Below are 9,017 nucleotides of genomic sequence, written 5' to 3' on the forward strand. Positions count from 1 at the left end.
GCCCACAGTCTGTGTCCTAGGAAAGTGACCCTGGATACCCACAGAGAGGAGAACTGAGACCTCGCTCAGTCGAGAAATTAGAAGAGGGATGTAAGGAGATGTGTGAGAGGCAGGCACGCGCCATCCTCCATCACAAGCTGCTAGAACCTTAAGGCGAACCTGAATTACGACTGAGGAGGGAATGGGGCAAGGGAAGAGCTTTGAATGAACAGACTGATTCTTAGACATGTTTGGAATGTCTCAACTAAGAGATTTTTGGAAATCAAAAGTGATTAACATGTTATAGCACCTAGTCAAAAGGAAAGATAGGTATGGCATAGTATCAGTTGGTGGCGTGGCAGTTTTGGGGAAAAAACTGTCTCTTTTTATCCCAGCAATTGAGACTCCTCAGTGAACTGGTTGCACCATTTGACATCCATCTCCACGGGAAGCCACCCTGATTTTCAGGGAAAAGCCACTCTTTTCCCCTACCTGATCTTAAAAACAATTGCTAATGGGTGGCAAGCTCGGTTTTTCAGGGAACACTCTTAAAAAGGTGCTCATTAGCAGTTGATATTTAACGTGAGTCGTTTCTAATGCAACTTCATTTAGAGCTATTTTTATTTAATGAACCCTGGAAAGCTGTGATGAAGCAACCCACCCCTTTTGTTTTCACATGTTTCCTGTAGCAGAGAAATAGTACAGAGCCGTGACACTTGAGCACGCTTAGCAAAGACATGGAGAAAACGTGGCTGCAGTTGGGTTACAGCCAGTAGAGGCTCTTTGTCCCATTTAAACCTCAGTCAAGGAAAGAATTAACAGTTTCAAAAATGATGAAGTTTTGAGAACTAAAGTGAGGCAGACGGAAGCTGGGGGTAGGCCCCACCATCAAAGATGTGTTTGATGCCTTTCCTTTTCCCTCTCTCCTGTCCTAGCCGGTCAAGATCCCATCTCTTTTCTTTATTAGATATATATTCTTATCTACCCAATCTGTTGTCCCTCAACTAGAACAATATTCTTTTTCCTTGCTTAAAGCATTCATAGGTGTAACAGTCTATTAAGGCAGAAATATACAGGATGCCCATCGAGAAAGGTCTTCAAATGCCCAAGGTGGAGAGAACAGATCACTTGAAATAGATATTGTTCCGGGAGGTGTCACTTTGCTGCCTCTACTTACTTACGCAAATTGAAGTCAACTAGACCACGTTCAGGGGCTCCTTCAGCATTATATGTTTGGAAGGAGATGGTCACCTGTCTTATGAGGTGGATATAAGATGACCTTACTGAATTTTGAGTGGCTGCAGAAGATGCTTTAGTCCTGAGGAGGAAAGACTGACGGACTGGGCGCTGCAGTTGGGGTCACATGACCCTGTCACAGTGCATCCTGTTGGGTCCCGGCTTGTCCCTGGGCTGTGGCTGTGAGAGGAGGCCCTGAACCTGAGCACGAGTCCCAGTGCAGCGGTGCAGGGCCCACACCTGGCATCACTGTGGGTCAGAGCGTGTGGAACTGCACCTCCTTTTGTTGGCACTGCGCTGAGAAAGGCACAAGAAGAAAGCAGCTTTGTTCTTTCCCATGATTGCCTTTAAGGAAGATTCAGTGCCGCTTTCTTCTCTACTTCCAAAAGACACCATGGGTAAATCCCAAAGCTTTATCAAGTCATTTTCATGTATTAATAAACAATTCCATTTGTCAGGTATTGAAAGTGTAGGCCAGTCCGATATATAACTTTCAGTCTCATCCAATTTAAAGTTTCTCCCTTTTCCCAACTAAGCCTGCCCAGATGGGGAAAACTGCAGGAGAAAGGAGATCCTGGTGATGCTTTAATTATGTCCTTCCCTGTGGTCCATTCTCTAAGTTGCCTCAGCGTCATCACAGCTGGAGCAGGAGAGAAAACAGGTCAGGTGCAAAGCAAAGCAAAACAAAACAAAACAAAAACTCTGTGGCCTGGTATCAGGTCCGTCTGGGGGTATCAGATGTCCCAAAGCTGGTCTTTTCCTGCAATTCCTTGAAGATCGTTCTGGGGGACCTTCAGAGAATCCCCTTCCTAGGGGCTGTCTTTCCTGTAGTTCTCCAGTACAGGTACTGCCCTTCTGAATTTCTGTCATCTGTCTCACACAGACTCCTTGTGGGGGCTCGGGGGGTGGGGGGGTCACTCAGCCCCTCAAGATGATCCTCTTGGCTGGGATATTTTTTAAAATGACCAAAATCACCTATGTTTTGAAGGGTCTACACCTTGGGAGGTTCTGATGAATTCTAGAAGCACAGACCATTCCTGAAGCAGCCCTGCTGCTTTGTCACTAAATGCTGCTCCAGCCAGCTCCTCACTTTTAGGACAGCTTGTGTCCCTACCTCCTTCTAACTCCAAGAGAAACATGCCACCTTCTCGGTGATTCCCAGAAGCCCTCTACCCCTTCCCAAGGAAGGGGTGACACTCAGACAATTTCCTTTCTAAAGAAATCCTCAGCATACAATCTCCAGTTCTACTATGAAGGGTCCCTCTTGGGTGATGGGCAGTGTCTGCTGGACTGGACATTAGAGATCATCCTAGTGAGTTTTACAAACATTGGTACGTCTCTTTGGAATATGTGGGCACTTAATATCCTTTGTTCTTAGGTTTGTAATACCAGCCATAACTGAGAAAACAGGAGAAGTTCCATTTTAACGTCATTTTGCACTAAGATGCATTGATGAGAAGCAACAGCAATTCTTGCCTACCCTCCACGCACTTCCCTCTGTCCCCCACCAGAGGACACAGCTATTTGTTTGTGGCACCAAACATTAGGGAGATGCATCCAGTAACTGGGCACCTGGTCGCACTGGGTCTTGCTGCTGTATCTCCCAGGGCCCCTTGTGGTCCAACACTGTGCTTAGGGCTGGAAATCTGTGAGGACGTGAGCCCAGGTGTCTGAGGTCCAGTGGTTTCCTCAGAGTTTCACTGCTGCCTTGGGTGCTGGCAGGCAGTGGGATGAGGGCTGTGCTTGTCTCCCGTTCCTGGGGGATCATACCTCTCCTGGCTGCTGCTTCCCTGGGGCTCTGATGTCTCTGTATGATCTCAGTGGGTCAGGCTCTAAGGAAACAAAACAGAACAAGGTCCCATTTTTCTTAAGGAGCACAGTAGGGGAATTTTTAGACAGAAACAAATTAGCATTTCAATAAATTGTTCTGCCTCAAATAGGTAAGAATATGTTTTAAGAAGTACTAGGAAGGAAAAGTACATGGAGCTGGCTTTAAGAGTATAATGAGGGGACCTCATTTAGCTTTAGGATGGGGGTGGGGGCACATCAGAGAACGCTTCTCTGAGAACATTGTATTAAAGCCAACATCTCAAGAGCTGGGGGAACAAAGGTGTCACAGACAAATGGACTGTGTTAGTTTCCTTGGCTGCTGTAACAAATTACCACAGACTTGGTGGCTTAAAACAACAGACATTTATTCTCTCACAGTTCTGGAGGCCGAAAGTGTGGAATCAGGGTGTTGGCTGGCAGGGCCGTGCTCCTTCCAGAGGTGCTAGGGGAGGATTCTTCCTTTTTCTTTTCCAGCTTCTGGTGCTCCCAGGCATTTCTTGGCTTGTGGCTACATCACTCCAATCTCTCCCTCTGTCTTCATATCATCTTCTCACTTTTTTGTCTCTTATAAGGACATTTATCATTGGCTTAATATCCATCAGAATCCTGTCCACTCCAACTAGTTGGGGGCAAAGTAAGGATATGGCAATTTTTGAAACTAAAATTAATAAAGCATCAGAGATGAATGAGATCAGATTGCCTATCTGTGGAAATCTTTTCAGGAAGAAATGATTTTGATGAGTGTTTCTCCTAAGGGTGGGGAGCTTCTTAGTTCCCAGCCAAGGAACCAAGGTGTTTCCCCCTTAAGTAAAGTAGGCGTCAATTTACCAATGTAACTAATGAAAGAAAGGCTGTTACCTTGGAAATAATGACATGTCTGTCCTGAGGGTATATCATGGCAGAAGTCTTTGGTGGCTGTTAAGGAACATTGAAAGAGCAAGTGTTTGGGAAGAATTTGTTGTTGCTAATTTGTCATTGTCAGAGGCGCAGACATTGTCTGGCAGACATGAGTTTTCTAGTCACCTTAAAGCTGTACTACCTAGTAGAGTTGGGATAAAACCCAAAACATCACCCGAATTTCTTTGTTTGGGATAGTATGCTTACCACATAGCTTGTGACAGGTCAGTTTCCCAGTAATCTGACAGCTGGAGGTTAGGTGGCATGGGTGGAGGTAGGGCTGTGCCCTTCACAGTATTCACAAGGATGCCAGTTTCCAGTAAAGTCTGCTTTCTGTCTAAATGAAAGCAGCCCTCACATGGCAGCGTCTTGTGAGTTTGGATAGCAGGAAAGCAGTTCGTAGAATGTGACTGATCCCTAGGCAAACAAATAAATTGATCAGAACTTGGCACACTTGAGACTAGATCCTAACCTTTTGGTTGTCCCTCTATGAGGAGGGTGCCCCACCTCTCATCTACTCCTAAGGTTTGCTGCTTGGCGGGTTGATTGGGTAGCAGGGTAAGGGGAGGGGGGAGTAGGAATCCACAGATTGGGTGTAGCCTTGAGAATTTACTTGGCTGCTAAGGAAAGGATGAGCTGAGTGGGAAGGAAGGCAAGAAAAGAGTATCACGGAAAACAGACACAATATTTTACATGGAAGGATGTTTGGAGCTAAGGTTTATGATACTGCTTTCTTCCTTTAAAGTACATTCTTCCTTTAAAGGCATAGAGATAATCTCCAAATAAATCAGACTAAAGACAATAATGCAAAACACATGCCAGACTCACAAATAAGCAATGATGATAGTATGATCCAGGGTTCTCTTAAATTTTCTTTAAGAAGCTTGGATGCCTGAGTTCCATTGGGCTCTGGTAGCAATAAGGAAAATGCTCTTGGATTTATAGTTACATGTCATCTACTTAAAAAACCTGGGGAGAAATGTAAAAGAAGGAAGGAAAACACACTTGGCTCTATCACAAACACTCTGCTTTAAAGCAGATACACGTTTGATTGCAGACTTTGTTTTCTCTCCCAATTAGTCTCCAAATAAGTAACTCACAGTTTCCATTTGCATGGTTCATTTTGTTTCCTAATGAAGTAAATGATTAGTTCTTGGTTCAAAGGAACTCTTTCCAAGGACACCAGAGAATGATAGCATTCTCATCCTTTCAAAATGAAAAACTTTTCCATATAGTAGTAAAACCAATATTGTGGACTGAGATTCCAAGGTATTTCTTTTTTTCCCCTACCAGCCCCAGTGTGTGGATAGGTGTCATGCGCCTTGCAGCCAAGGACCCCCCTCTCTTGTTACACATGACCTGAGGGCTGTCAACCCACAGGTCAGTGAGGTGGTGTGATGACCTCTGCTCACAGAGGAAGGAGCTGGACGGGTGGTAGTCCCAGGAATTCAAATGGGGAAATACGGGTATGTTCAGGTAGTCAGTAGTGGGATCTGAAGCTGCTATGAAATATGATAGAAAGAAGCCGATCTGAGAGCCATGATGGGCCATGAAAAAGTAAGTCAAAGTTGCAAATAAAAATACACACACACACAAAGGATGTCAAAAATGTATACACACTTTAAGAAAACTATTAAAATTGTAATACTCAATATGTACTGACAACAAAAGATGAATACAAGTCATGTTTGACTTCTGCAATTACAAGAGGTGCTCAAAGTGGTTACCATCAGCGTCCAGACACTTCTGGTTACAGCCAACTACTGCTTGAGCAACGTTGACCAAAGTGTCCACTTGTATACATTTTTTTGGCACCCCTGGTATGTATGTATGTGTGTGTGTGTGTGTGTGTATATATATATATATATATATATATATATATATATATATATAGAGAGAGAGAGAGAGAGAGAGAGACATAGATATTTATAGATCTAGATAGCTATAGGTGTCTATAGATATATGGATATATATCATATCCATATATAGATATCATGTCATATATATAGATAGATACAGATATAGATATATAGATAGATATCCTATAGGGGTGGATGACAAGAAAGCCAGTTGGAACTAGAAAAAGCGTTTGAAGAAGAGTTGGATTATGCTGGGCAGAACATTAGCAAGAAAATTCATGGCAAGCAGGGGGAAACTTCATGGCCTTTGATACCAGATTCTTCCATTTTTGGTTTCAAGAAGCCCTGGGGTCCCACTATGGAACCTGCCTACCTCCTTTGCCTGAGATCTAATCGCTTTTCTTAGTCACCTGTCTACATTCCCATGTCCCTAGTTCCATGTTGAAGAGCTCTGCAGTTAAGGTCACCATTTGGCCCTAATGTTCTTTTTATTTGTTTATTTTAAATCATGAGTGGAATTGACTGGCTCGGGTACCCAGTGAGTCCACAGATGGGGCAGGCTTCAGTGGGACGTTTCATTGCGCAGGACTGCTGCCCATCTCTGTGCTCATCTTCACCCGGGACCTCCTGCTGTCATCCTCACTGGGCTTCCCTCTGATGGCGAAGAGGCAGCCGTTACTGGTGCTTCATACTTCTTTGGGCAAGAGACGGGATTTCTCTCTCCTCTAATTGTGAAAATGAACTCCTGGAGTTCACTCCAGTTTGCCAGCTTGGGTCATGAACCAATAACTGCCTGGGGATGGGCCAGTCTCACCTTTACTTGGGGGGCAATGGAATAACTGCTAAAGAGGGAACTGCAGTGTTCACTCACATCTTTTTTTGTTGAAGACGTTTACAGGCCTAAAACCATTAATAGCTTCCTATGGCAATGAAAATAAAATGAAAGTTCTTTGTAGAGTTAGCCTGTGGTCCTGAAGATGTTCAAGGCACTTAGGTAAGTGGGATCTCTTCTCAAGAGCCCTGGTGGCTTTAGCCACACAGGGTGACGGAGCATTTCTAGCCTCCATGACATGATTTAACATTGTGCAAGCCAGATTTCGATTAAGATTTTCTTTTCGTGTTACTAGGTTTGTCAATTAAAAAGTTCTTCATCTTGGCCTGGGAGATCATGCGTGATCTGACGCATGCCTGTTTCTCCGACTGCGTCTTACTTTCCTCTCTCTCCTCCTCACTTTGTGCTCCATCTGCACTACATTTTTAATCCCTCAAAAGGTCCAAAATCTTTCCCATTTCAGTGTGCTGCTGCACCACCATGGTCTCCTTGGAACTTTCTTCACCTACTTTTCATCAAGCTATTAGTGAAATAAACTTACGATTTAAAATGAAGACAAGGGTCTTGAAGGAAAAGTGTACAGAGCTCCGAGGGAAAGTAAGAAAGGAAGAGACCTCGTTTACACTGGGAAGGAAGTAGGAGGGAGGGTTCAGGAAAGGCCTTGTAAGCCAGTAAATGAAGGACGAATAGCTCTCATTTGTTTGATATCTGATACTCTTACTAGACAGAGCTCTAAAGAGCAAGGGCCTTCCTCAGTTGGTTCACTGCATTATCTGTGCTGCGCAGAGCAGTGCTGGCCCATATATACGAATATTCGGAACCTCCCACAAGGTCGGTGTTATTGTTCCCATATACCAATGAGAAAATCAAGTCTGAGAATGGTGACGTTACTTGCCCAATGTCATCATTTGCTGTCTGGGAAGTGAACTGGACTGGATAGAACCCAACTGCAACTCCAAGCCTCTTATCTACTATCTAGGGGGCCACCTAAAGAGAAACTATGTTTCCAAAAGGCTAAGAAGAGCACCCTGACCTCCAGTCAAAGTGGACGTTCTCCCAAACACATCCTGAACTTTTCCGTTCCTGACTCTTTGCTCCTTCTTTCTGTTCCACCTGGAAAGACTTTCCCCTCTATCTGTCCAAATCTTACTGTTCAGAAGTCACCTCATTTATATCTTTTAAACTCTGTTTGTACTTTTGATGCCATCATCTGTCTTGTGTTAGGATTATTTGTGTATACCTCTCTACTGTCAGTTAATTTCCTTCCTAAGAGATGGGAGCATATCTTATTTGTATTAGTAGCGCTTAAAGCACTCAGCACAGTGCCTGGCACATTAAAAATTATAAAACTTGATTCTGAAGCCTTACATTGCGCTATCTTCCACAGATATGTTTCTCACTCAAAAGAATGCTTGATAGTAATCTCTCTTACTCACTAATGAATGTGGACAAAAACAGACTGCGTGACTTCCAGGCTTGCCTCTGCTGCTGACCAGGCAAATCATTTAATCTCTCAGCAGTATCTTTCTTTTATTAAAAAAAATACTTGGAAAATGTAAGATAGTATATATAAATATAAATTTAGGTATTTCTGTCTACAAATATGTAAATGTAAGCTATTATAAAGTTTGACAATTACCTCTCGAGGGTCTTGGAGGTGTTGGTTGGGCAGATGTGTTGATGAACCAAGTTCATGCTCTGATTAGCTTCCTCGTGTTGCTTTCCTTGTTCTACCATGTTTCCCCGAAAATAAGACCTAGCCAGACCATCAGCTTTAACATGTCTTTTGGAGCAAAAATTAATGTAAGACCCGGTCTTATAGTAGAATAAGGCTTGGTCTAGTATTAATTTTTGCTCCGAAAGATGCATTAGAGCTGATGGTCTAGCTAGATCTTATTTTTGGGGAAACATGGTAGCCCTTCAGCATTTATTTAAATGAATGCATGGCTAATGGTTTGTCAAATACATAAATACAAGAAAAAGAAACAGAAAATGTATTCCCTTCCAACACTACCTATAATAATCTTATGCCAAACTCTTTCATAATCCAGTTATTCTCCTCTTGTTCACTAGGCTATAAACCAAGAAGCCAGACTACATGGGGCAGGTCACCCATTTCTCAAGCTTGTCTCTCTGTGGAAAGGCCAATATACACAGACACCACAGCAGCAGCATCACGAATGGCCTGACCGTCATGTTAAATCCCGCTAACCTAATGCTCAGGAAGCAGGCCTGGGGCTCTGGCATGATAGCCTTTGTTTTCTGTTGCTCACTTTGCTCTGTGGAACTGCATGTCTCAGGGATGGCAGGTAGTGGTCCAGAAAAGGTTTCTCTTTGCCTCTCCGGAAAGCAGTCTCCCTTAACTGGCCATATGTGATGCTTGG

The sequence above is a fragment of the Rhinolophus sinicus genome, linkage group LG06, assembly GCF_036562045.2.
Source record: "Rhinolophus sinicus isolate RSC01 linkage group LG06, ASM3656204v1, whole genome shotgun sequence".
NCBI lineage: Eukaryota > Metazoa > Chordata > Mammalia > Chiroptera > Rhinolophidae > Rhinolophus > Rhinolophus sinicus.